Source organism: Dipodomys merriami, unplaced genomic scaffold (assembly GCF_024711535.1).
Source record: "Dipodomys merriami isolate MVZ:Mamm:240054 unplaced genomic scaffold, mDipMer1.0.p SCAF_208, whole genome shotgun sequence".
Taxonomy (NCBI): domain Eukaryota; kingdom Metazoa; phylum Chordata; class Mammalia; order Rodentia; family Heteromyidae; genus Dipodomys; species Dipodomys merriami.
The window spans coordinates 1,659,488-1,670,503 of record NW_027203471.1 but is presented as its reverse complement, the minus strand read 5'-3'; the positions used below and the strand labels follow the sequence as shown (position 1 = coordinate 1,670,503).

Below are 11,016 nucleotides of genomic sequence, written 5' to 3'. Positions count from 1 at the left end.
CCAGTTCAGTTTTTGAATGGAAGTTATTGTTTATTACAAAATGTGCACGAGCCTAAAATCTGTCTGGACACCTTTTATCCCTAGATCATTCATATAACATTCAGAGAACATGGGAGGACAGATATTTGGGAACACATTTTCTTTGTGTGCAGACATAAATCTTACAATTTAAACTCAGAGTCTAGGAACTGCCCTTAAACATTTTTGCTCAAGGCTATTGCTCTACCACTTGAGCCGTAGATCCAATTTGGGTTTCTTTGGATGGTGAATAAAAAGAAGAGAATTCTGTATTTGGTTATGGATGAGTAACACCAAAATGATTTCAGTGCTTAATTAATCACTCGAGATGAGCTACTTGTAATTGACTCACTCTTAACTTATTCTGCTGTTCTGTTGAGTGAGTTATAATAAAACATCATTATGGATGATGGTAAGAGCCTGATTTTTCTCACTTTTCTGGAGGACGAAATTGGAGTTGTTAGGAAGATGAGTATCTCTCTATCACCACTGCTGTCTCTTTCTCTCGCTCTCTTCAGATAACTTATCAAAACACTATTAAAAATAGTTTTGGTAAAAAATCTGATAGCAATGTAAAAAATTAGAAACGAGGCAAAAGAGAAGCTTGTTAGAAGATGGTTGCAAAAATCCAAAGGATAAGAGAAACATAGATAGAGGTAGGACTCTGCTAGATGTTTAGTAGGGTAAAATTCAAGTAAAAAGTGATCCTCATCACTTTCTATTACGTAGATAAGTACATACAGCATTTTGATACAATATTATAGTCCATATTTTCTTGATGCATTGATTTTCTATCTAACACCTGGAAAACATATATTTGTTGACTTATTTGCAGTCATTTGCAATCTCATGGAAGATAGTCTATTTAGTGAAATAACCACGCAGAGAAAGACATTGAACAATCTGAACAAAAATGGAAACTGTCAAAAATAGAACCAATTTCTTACTGGAGTTGAGAGAAGAATAAATGCTACTAGAGTCATGGAGAGATTGGTCCACTTGATTCTCTGTTCAAGAATTTTGTATTCTTCATCTTTTGGTCAAATTGACCCAAGTAAGATTGTGCTTTTGAAGGGTTTCCAGTGCGGTATGCATTTATATATCACAGAGGGGTTATGTGGTCAAATGCCTTCATTTAGAGAGTTCACATAGAAAGAATAGACCAGACAGAGAGAATTGTGACTAAAATCACAAGGTTGCAGCCTGATGTCTTTGATTTGAATTGAACATGGAATCTGCAATGTACTCTGTGCCAAAGATCCATGATAGACTGTGGAAATGTTACCCTGTCTGTGTTATTCACATTGGATAAACCTGGAAAAAGACAGGTGAACCTTAACTGTTCTTCCTTTATGTGATCATGTAATTTGTCATATATAATGTCTGTTTTCCTATGCAACTACTTTACAACTGACAATAGTATTAATAATGCTGCAGTTATACTGAATGTGCCAATATCTATTTAGGATCTATTTACATTCCTTGTTTCCTTACTTCTTTCCATTCCTCCTTCCTTCCTGTCTCTATGTATATCAGGAATTAGATTGCTAGATAATAAGCTAGTTATGCTTTTAATTTTTAGAATGCTTTTCATACTATTTCCCAAGGCAACTGCACTATTTTATATTTCTACCAGCAGCGAGCAAAGGTTCCATTATTTTGTTGGTCGTGGGGCTTGAACTCTGGGCCTGGGTGCTGTCCCTCAGTTCTTTAGCTGAAAGCTAGTGTTCTACCACTTTAGTCATAGCGGCACTTTTGGTGTTTTGGTGGTTTAATTGGAGATAAGAGTTTTACAGACTTTCCTGCCCAGGCTGGCTTTGCTCCATGATCAGACCTCAGCCTCCTGAGTAGCTAGGATTATAGGCGAGAGCCACCAGTGCCCAGCATCCAGTATCTTTTTATTTATTTTTATGGTAGGCATCCTAAGGAGTCATTGACATTTTACTTACATTTCCCTACTGCTTAGTAATATTGAGCATATTTTCATACATTTGTTAGCCACATACAAAAATTTATGTATCTTCTTTGTAAAAACGGTGAATTCCAGTGTTTTTCTCATTGTGTGTTCAACTTAATCTGCCATAACCAAATAGTATACAGTGAGTTAATTAAATAAAAATTTATTTCTCATAGTTCGGAAAGCTTGAAAACTCAAACCAGTATGCTAGTGTGACTGGGTTCTGATGAAGGATCTATTTTAGGTTTGTAGATGGCCTATATCTCATTGTGTATCTACATGAAATCTTGGTATGTTCATGACTGGGAAAGGAGGAACAGTTGAGATGGAAAGGATCTTTCTTTGCTTTTTTCTGTGAAAGTTAAATCCATCTCGGGCCTCACTTCCATGATGTCATCTTACCCTAATTAGCTACCAAACGCTCCATCTCCAAATAATATTTTGAGGATTGGGAATTCAACTTATAATTTTGGAAGAATGAAATGCAATCCATAGTGCCAATTTTTAAGTTTATTATTATTATCATTATCATCATCATCATCATCATCTTCATCATCTTCATCATCATCGTCGTCAATCCTGACAGTTGCCTTGAGTGTTGTGTCTGACCTCTTCAACTCAAGGTGAGCACTCTACCACTTGAACCACAGCACCACTTCATATTTTCTGGTGCTTAATTGGAAATAAGAATCTCACAAACTTACCAGCCCAGGTTGGCTTTCAGTTCTATTTGAGGTTTTATACTTTTCATTATAGAAGTCTTTTTACTTCATTAGTTAAGCACAATCTTAAGCTAATTTTTTGAGACTATTGTGATTTTTCTGATTTCTTTTCCAGACTGTTCATTGTTGGCAGACAAGCTGATGATTTTAAATGTTCATCATTTATTCTGGCACATTTCCAATAGCATTTATCAGATCTAGAATTTTTCTCTGGAAATTTTTAGGATCTTTTAAATATAGGATCATGTAATATGTGAACAAGCATAATTTAAATGGTTTCTTCCCTTTTGACATATTTATTTCTTTCTCTATGCTTATTTCTGTGGCTTGATTGCATTCAATACGGGAAAAGAGTGAAAAAATAGACATTTGTGTCATTCCTGCTATTAACAGAAATGATTTAATTTTTCACATATACCCGTAATCCTATCGAGATATATACCCAGTATCACTAGTTTCTTCAAGGGTTTTATGATAAAAGAATGGTGACTTTAACTTAGCATAACACCTGTAATCTTGACTTCTCAGTAGGCTGAGCTCTGAGGATCAGAGTTCAAAGCCAGGCTGGGCAGGAAAGTCTGTGAAGCACTTTTCTCCAATAAACGACCAGAAAACTGGAAGTAGTGCTGTGCCTCAATGATTGAATGCTTGCATTGAGCTGAAGAGCTGAGGGATAGCACCCAGGCCCAGAGGTCAAGCCCCACAACTGACCAAAAAAAAAAAAAAAAGAAGAATGTTTACTTTTGTCAAAGGCTTTTTTTGCATCCAGAGAAATGAGTGTGTGATTTTTGTCCTTGATCAGCTTATGTGTTGCATTGCATTTAAAGATTTATGTGTGTTAAACAATCCTTCATCACTAAAATGAAACTAAGTTGACCATGATGTATGCTATTTAACTAAATAATCTTTCCCTCCTGTTCCTAATTTGCTTAGTGTTTCTTGTCATCAAAAACCAATTAAATTATAACAGATAGCTTATGAACACAGAGTGAAGCAAAGATGGGTTTTGTCTAGGTTTGAAGAAATTGAAGAAAAGAAATATAGGGACAAGCCTTAATGATAATTCAGAAAACATTTTCCTAAAATATAGTCTTTTCTCTCTGGCTGAGATTTGCTGTCAAAAATTAGAATCCACAGTTTGCAGATATTTTGTAACCAAAATCTAGATTTCTCATCACTTTTAGTCAAACCTTCTTGGGTGACCTTCAGAACTGAACAGAGTAAGCGTCAGAAGATAAATGTCTCCCAAATTCTATTGATGAGTAAACTTTCTTCATGGTTCCAAGTAAGAGAAGAAGCCCTAGGAACATCTGCTTCTTTTTCCTGATCTCTTCTGTTCTTATCATATTTATTCTAAGATTCAATTCATATCCACAATAATCACTACCACTTATTTTATTTTCACAATATTTTAGACTTTATTTTAAATGTTCCATGAACAAATAGATTTCAATATTACAACAACATAATGAGGCAAATAGTAAACTATAATCACTTACGTGATGAGAAAACCGAAATCTAAAAATGTATTGTGTCTGAGATCACACTTAGTGGTGGTGAAGTCTACCAATACATTTTCTCTAAAGGCACTTACAAATTCATAAATACTTACACAGCATTATAAAGTCTTAGCTATCTTAGCCATTCACATCTTCACACCATTCACTGAATGATTGTTCCAATCTCTGTTCCAACCACTTTTCATTTTGTTATAACAAATTGGTAGATGCAACAATAAATCCACACTATTTGTAAGTTTTAAGAAAAGTTTACTGACAACTAAAAAAAGTGACATAATATTTTACATAGACACATGTCCTTCTGAGGCTAATTTCAAATGTCAATTCTGTGAGGAAGAGGAGGATTGGTCCCTTCTTCTGAGCTTTAGTTAGCTGATTCTGGAACTTTCCATAGTTGTTTGTTTAGCTGTAGCCTTTACATGTGAGTCTTTTGAGTGGTTGGACAATAACTGATCGTTCTTCAGAGGTCTGAAGTCTCAACTGAACCCCCCTCAATATTTTCAGGATAAACAAGTTAAAATCAATATATATAATAATTAATCAGTTTTGAAATTTAAGTAAAAGTAACAGGCTCGAGAAATACTGAAGTTAATGTCTTCAAATTCAATTTCAACTAATTTATTTCAACTAGGGATGTCACAGAAAGTGAATTTATATCAGGGCTCAAAAACAAATAATTAGGGGCTTGGAATGTAGCTTAATGGTTGAGTGCTTGCCTAGCATGCATGAAGCCCTTAGTTTGATTCCTTAGTACCACATAAACAGGAAAAGCAAGCTGAAAATGGTGCTGTGGCTCAAGCGGTAAAGTGCTAGCCTCAAGCCAAAGATGCTCAGGGAAAGGGCCCAGGCCGTGGACTGGAAAAAAGAAAAGCAGAAAGAAATGTTTAGTCCCATTGATGCTTTATTTTAAGAATTCACAAGATTCATTGTTAAATTTTTTGGTGCTGGGCCTGAGACTTACAATCAGGACTAATCATTGTTCCAGATCCTTCCTTTTGTGCTAGCAAGGCTAGCACTCAACAACTTGAACCACAATACCACTCCTGGCTTTTATGATGGTTAAGTGGATATGAGTCTTACTACTCCTTGGGCTGGCTGCCAAGCTTACTCCTCAGCTCTCAGCCTACTGAATAACTAGGATTACAATCACGAGTCACTAGAGTCTGCCTGATGAACATTTTCTTTTTTTACCGTATCACATTTTTTTTTTACCTTATCATCTCAAAAACAGACATGTATACCAATTTATACAATTATTATATGGTACATACTTTTTCAGGCAAAATTGTATAGAAAAAAGTCAAACTAATTTCAAAGTCATCTGTTATAACTAGTTGCAATTTGAATGTACTTAATTGTCCATATAGATTTCTGCCAATAATTTCTTCCTATTCTCACTGCTCTGTCATACCTTTTTCCAACCAAGTTTTGTAATTCTCCACTTTCCCCGTGTTCTCTTTCATTAAATGTCACCACTAGTCATGTCTTCTTCCAAGCTTCATTTCCTTCATTCACAGACCTTGTTTGCTTTTTGGTTTGTATTCTCAAGTGCTCTCCCTCCCTCAGTCTAACTTATATGGATTTGAGAGAAAACTGATAGGAGATGGAAGGCTTAGGAAATACATTCCAATTCTATATGTGACTTTCATTGAAGGGAATGCCCAAGACAACCTTAGGTAAGGAACCTAGTTTGAAGAAGTTCTCAGGAATTATAAATTTCTCAAAGTCAAGTGGATTAGAAGAGGCCCAGAAACCAGTGTTCCCTCTTGGAGAAGCAAATACACAAGGACAATACTGCAAACAAAAATTGGGTAAGAGAAAATAATTTGGGAAATTTACTAATTTTGGTAATTCTAGCAAGGTTGCTGAGGGTAATCTGATTATGTGAGATGGACTTTGGAAAGTTCAAACAGGCTGAAGTAAGCTGTGGAACTAGTAATTAGGTTTCCAATGAGCAGCACATAAGAATTTCACAATGGAGTTACACACTTGGGTTATTATCCACCTAGAGGCACTTAGGCCATGACACATTTTACATTCTCCCTGAACTTCTGAATGTTAATCTAAAGAACATAGATAAAGATGCACAGACTGCACTGGGAACGTGGCTTAGTTGTAGATTATGTGTCTTGTATGAATGAAGCCTTTGGTTCTATTCCTTAGAACCACATGAACAGAAAAGGCCAGAGGTGGCAATGTGGCTCAAGTTGTTGAGTGCTAGCCTTGAGCAAAAGAAGCACAGGGACAGTGCCAGGCCCTGAGTTCAAGCCCCAGGACTGACAAGAAAAATGTGTACAGCCTGCATGTTGTCTGAAAATGATAAGTAAAAGGTAAAATAACAGATAAACGCAAAGTGTCTGATAAATCTGTGACCACACATTTTCAATCCTGTATGTCCTCGTCTTTGCTCAATACTTAACATACCCTCAACAAATATTCTGAATGAATAAATTCATCAAATACCACTTTATAAGAAATTTAATGAAGTCGAAATTAAACCTGAAAATGGGAATGGCCAAAACTTAAAATTGAATTAGAAACCTGTAGTTAGTGTTCAAATGAAGTCTTTGTATCTCTGAGTCAAAGGTTAATGGGGGACCAGAGTATGTGAGAAGAATAGATGATAATTTGGTAGTAAGAGATTTTACTTTTCTGAAGAAATAGGGACAAAGATTGTTGATCCCCAACTTAAATAACCATTGTTTTTCAACTTGGACGTAGGAAAAAGGAGGTAAAAATGAGCATGTACATCCTACAGGAAAGAAAGAGTTATGCTTATGAAGATATCCGTAAACCCCAGGATGATGATTACCTGTGTAAGTAACCCTCTGTGCTTGTTCAAACAGAAGGCAAATGTGCTTTTATAATAATTCATCAGGTCATTTGGCCCCCAATTACTGGTTTACTCTAGTAACTTCACATGAAGAACTAAGCGACAATGATATGCATTCTGTGCTCTTTCTCATGATTGTTAAATCTGGGAATGTACATATTTCAGGACTAATTTTTGCTTCTCTTGCCTCAGATTGTGAGCAGTGTCAGAACTTCTTCATCACCAGCTACACTGTTCATGGGCCACCTATATTTGTAAGAGACAATGTGGTGGACAAGGGGCATTATGACCATTCAGTCCTCAGTCTGCCCACTGGGCTGAGAATTCGTCTGTACAGTACCCTGAGGCTAGGCTTAGAGTATGGAATGAGGAATCTGATCTGCCATTGGGTTTGCACTTCAGCCCCTATGAGGGCTTGATCATAGAAGATGAAGATGCAGACAATAGGTACTCCTAGATGGTAAGAAATGCCCTCCCTTTCCCCCCTTTCTCTAACTCCATGTGTCCCCCTGTGCCTCCAATGAAGCATTGCTAGGACATGGACAAAATAATTGTATGTGTTTGTGGAATCTGCATAAACATGGACATGCTGATTTAGGATCAAAGTATAGCGCATATAAACAGAGTGTGTTAGAGGCAAAGTGCATCCTTGCTTAAGGAGCCTCTGTTAGGACTATGACAAATCCCCTCAGATGTGTAGACGGCATCTTATGTGTTCAAAACTACTGAGTCCATGCAGGCTCAAAGAGCATCACTGGAATCAAGTAATGTGATTTTGCCGATTATTACCCAAAAGCCTTTAGCTTGTCTTTCTGAAACTCAGATCACAAAAAGGAGTAACTTCTATGTGTAGATGCAAAAAATAAATCCCAGGCCAACTGGAGTGAGTCCAGCAGTCATTTTCATGGTTCCTAAGAGGATATTATCCTCAGAATACTTGCACCCTGATTATCACACATATGGATTCCCATATCTCCATTTTTCTTTTGCTGTACTTGGTGCTTTCAAAATTATGAATATTTGATGGACAAGAAATAAAAATATAAATAGTATAGCTGGGTTCCATAGCTCAACCTTTAATTTGGACTTTTGAGATAGAGATGATGAGATCTCAGTCTGATGCCATTCCTAGCATAAAAGATTATAAGACCCCGATTACTAACAATGGCTGAGCACGTTGGTGCACATTTGTTATCCCAGTTACTGTGGAAGTACAATGGCTGGATAAAGTGAAGTATCTCCAGCAACCCAGGCAAGCACAAGCAGGATGGCAACCCAGGACAGCAGGGTAAATAATACCTCAAAAACAAACTGTGCACTGGTGGCTCAAACCTGTAAGTAGCTACTCAGAAAGCTCGGATATGAGTATCATGGTTCAAATCCAGCCCATGGAAGAAAGGCTGTGAAACTCTTATCTCCAATTAACCAGCAGAAAATCAAAAGCGGCGCTGTGGCTCAAGTGGTAGAGCGCTTGCCTTGAGTTGAAGAGCTGAAGGACAACATTCAGGCACAGAGTTTATGCCCCTTGGCAGACAAAAAATACCTCAAAAATAAACAACACAAAAAGGGCTAGTGGTTCAAGTGGTAGACTGCTTGTATTGCAAGAGGTAAGTTTAGTTACTGAGTTCAATCATTAGCTCTGGTATGTATGTATGTATGTATGTATGTATGTATGTATGTATGTATGTATGTATGCATATAAATATGTGTACTGTATCAAAATAAAAATTTCCATGAGAGACAAAATTAAGACATCAGAAGAAAAACCAAAGCGCCTAACTTCATTCATAGATCCTGCATCTGTAAAGCACATACTGTATACGAGTCAAAGAATTATCCTCAGTAGTTGAATAAATCATATTCCCTGAGTAATTGCGAAACACATGTGGAGATAGAAAGGACAATTTCATTGTAGGAGTATTTAACTATAATTTTTCTTCGTAGTTTTTGCAAAGTACATAGTGCCCTAACAACCTACAAGAAAGAACTTTAGTCTATTAGGGTATACTCAAACACGTAGAAGCAGAGTTGGAGCAGTGGTGAGGTTCAGAAAGCAGTGGTTCTATGGTATGTCCTGCAGCCCTGTGCCATGGGGAACCATTGTCGTATCAGGAAACAACATCATGAATAAACAAATTTCCCTCTATTGTCTTTATAAGACAAATGATTCTCTGAATTTCTATGGGAACATAGTGGAGACAGGTGCATGAGTGAGTCCAATCTAAGGAAAATTACTTGGGCCAAATGTCAAATTATGTGTGCTAATCTAGAAACAGAATGCATGTCCCCACCAAAATCTATGACATAAACTTTAACTCAATTTAGAGAATCTGGAAATCAATCTATTTGTGACAAATAAGGATTAAGAGAAGTCTGGAACTGAGCTTTGAAAACAGTGCACTTAGAGTTCTAGAGTGGATGAGTATTAGGAGTAGATCCAAAGGGAGCAGAAACTTACCCTCTTATGTTTCCTTCCTGTGCCTGCTTCAACTTTAGGTATATGAACTGTGGCAGGTGTGCTGAGAATCAGAATCCGAGGGCCTTTCAGTATCAGAGGTAGATCTTCTACCAAACCTGTCATGTCATCAAGGCAGGATGTGAGCTGCTTGTCTCGTATGGGGATGAGTATTGACAGCAACTGGGCAGTAAGTGGAAGAAAGAGCTCACAGCAGAAACAGGTGGACCTTACTATGGTTCCTTAAAAAGGAAGAAAAGAAAAAAAATAATTCTCTTTAGGAATTTTCAAATATCAACTCTTCGGTGGAACAAAAGGCAATTTAACGTGAGAAAAATTTCAAGTTAAGTACCTCTGAATTTAAAGATGCAGTTTGTATACTTTATTAGGAAAATTTCCTTATTTTTAACTATTTGTCCTGATTTTACATTTTAAGAACTTCATATGTTTGAATGCAATACAAAATACCGTGCTAAAAGGCGTAGAGACCAAACAAAGAACCTACCAGCTCTCTTTCAAAGAACCAGTTACTTCTGGCCATTGCAGTTTTTTCTTAATTCCCTCCATATTCGCAAATATTATGCATATGTCATTGTTCATTCATTACATAGTCTACATATTCTGTGAATATATTACTAGGAAGAAAATCAGTTAGAATGAGAGTTCCTATAGAGACTTGTGTCTTTGACAAAAATGAATCCATCTTTTCTCAGGGCATTTTGCTCTAGCCATGGCCCTCAATTCTTGGTTCCATGGCTGCAACTAGGCCTTACTTTTCTTCCTCACTAGAAACAACTAAAAAGTTTTTAGTAAGGATGTTCTTTCAGAAGAAAGGCCTGAGATAGAGGAGGAAACATAGCCCTGTGAATATCTCCGAGATGGCCTGTCATCGGCGTGGAGAAGTTGACTCCTGTAGTTGGATGTGTCAGTGAGAGGACAAATAGGTTGGCAGTGATTTCAGAAACTCTAAGGAAAATATCTGTTATCTGCTACTGGAAAAAGAGTGTCAGTTCATGTTCTAAGAAAATGTAACAGTAAAAATAACTAAGAAACCAGACAGCCCTGATCTGTCCAGGAATCTCAGACTGCCCTGACCGATTATCTCCCAACTCTATCAGGAAGCAATTTAGGTCGGGAAATAATCCAGGAATAGTGCCCTCAGCATTCCTGTGATTGGCCCCACCTACCCCAACTTATAATATGCTTGCTATGTATGATTTAACCTATCCTGTAACTGCTAAGCTAGAAAGTCCCTGCCCTTACTGGAAATGATCATTCCCCAACCAATAAATTTAAGACTAGATTTACTACGAACCACCGGCCTATCACAAAATCAGTGTTGTAATGATCCTTCCACCTGCTTCATACAAAATAAAAAAAACCTTGCTGACCAAGAGATTGGGACTGACAATTATTGACCTGCTGTGTCAGGGAAGATTTGTGAGTCCAGCTCGAGCTGTAATAAAAGACCCCCTGCATTTACATTGGCAAGGGCTCTCTGCTGGCCTTTG

At 37.1% G+C, this 11,016-nt stretch overlaps 1 pseudogene; it reads left to right on the top strand.

Annotated features, from left to right (window-relative positions):
• The first annotated feature begins 6,960 nt into the window (after positions 1-6,960).
• On the top strand, positions 6,961-9,853 carry LOC138833443 (histone-lysine N-methyltransferase PRDM7-like; annotated as a pseudogene).
• Positions 9,854-11,016: the final 1,163 nt, after the last annotated feature.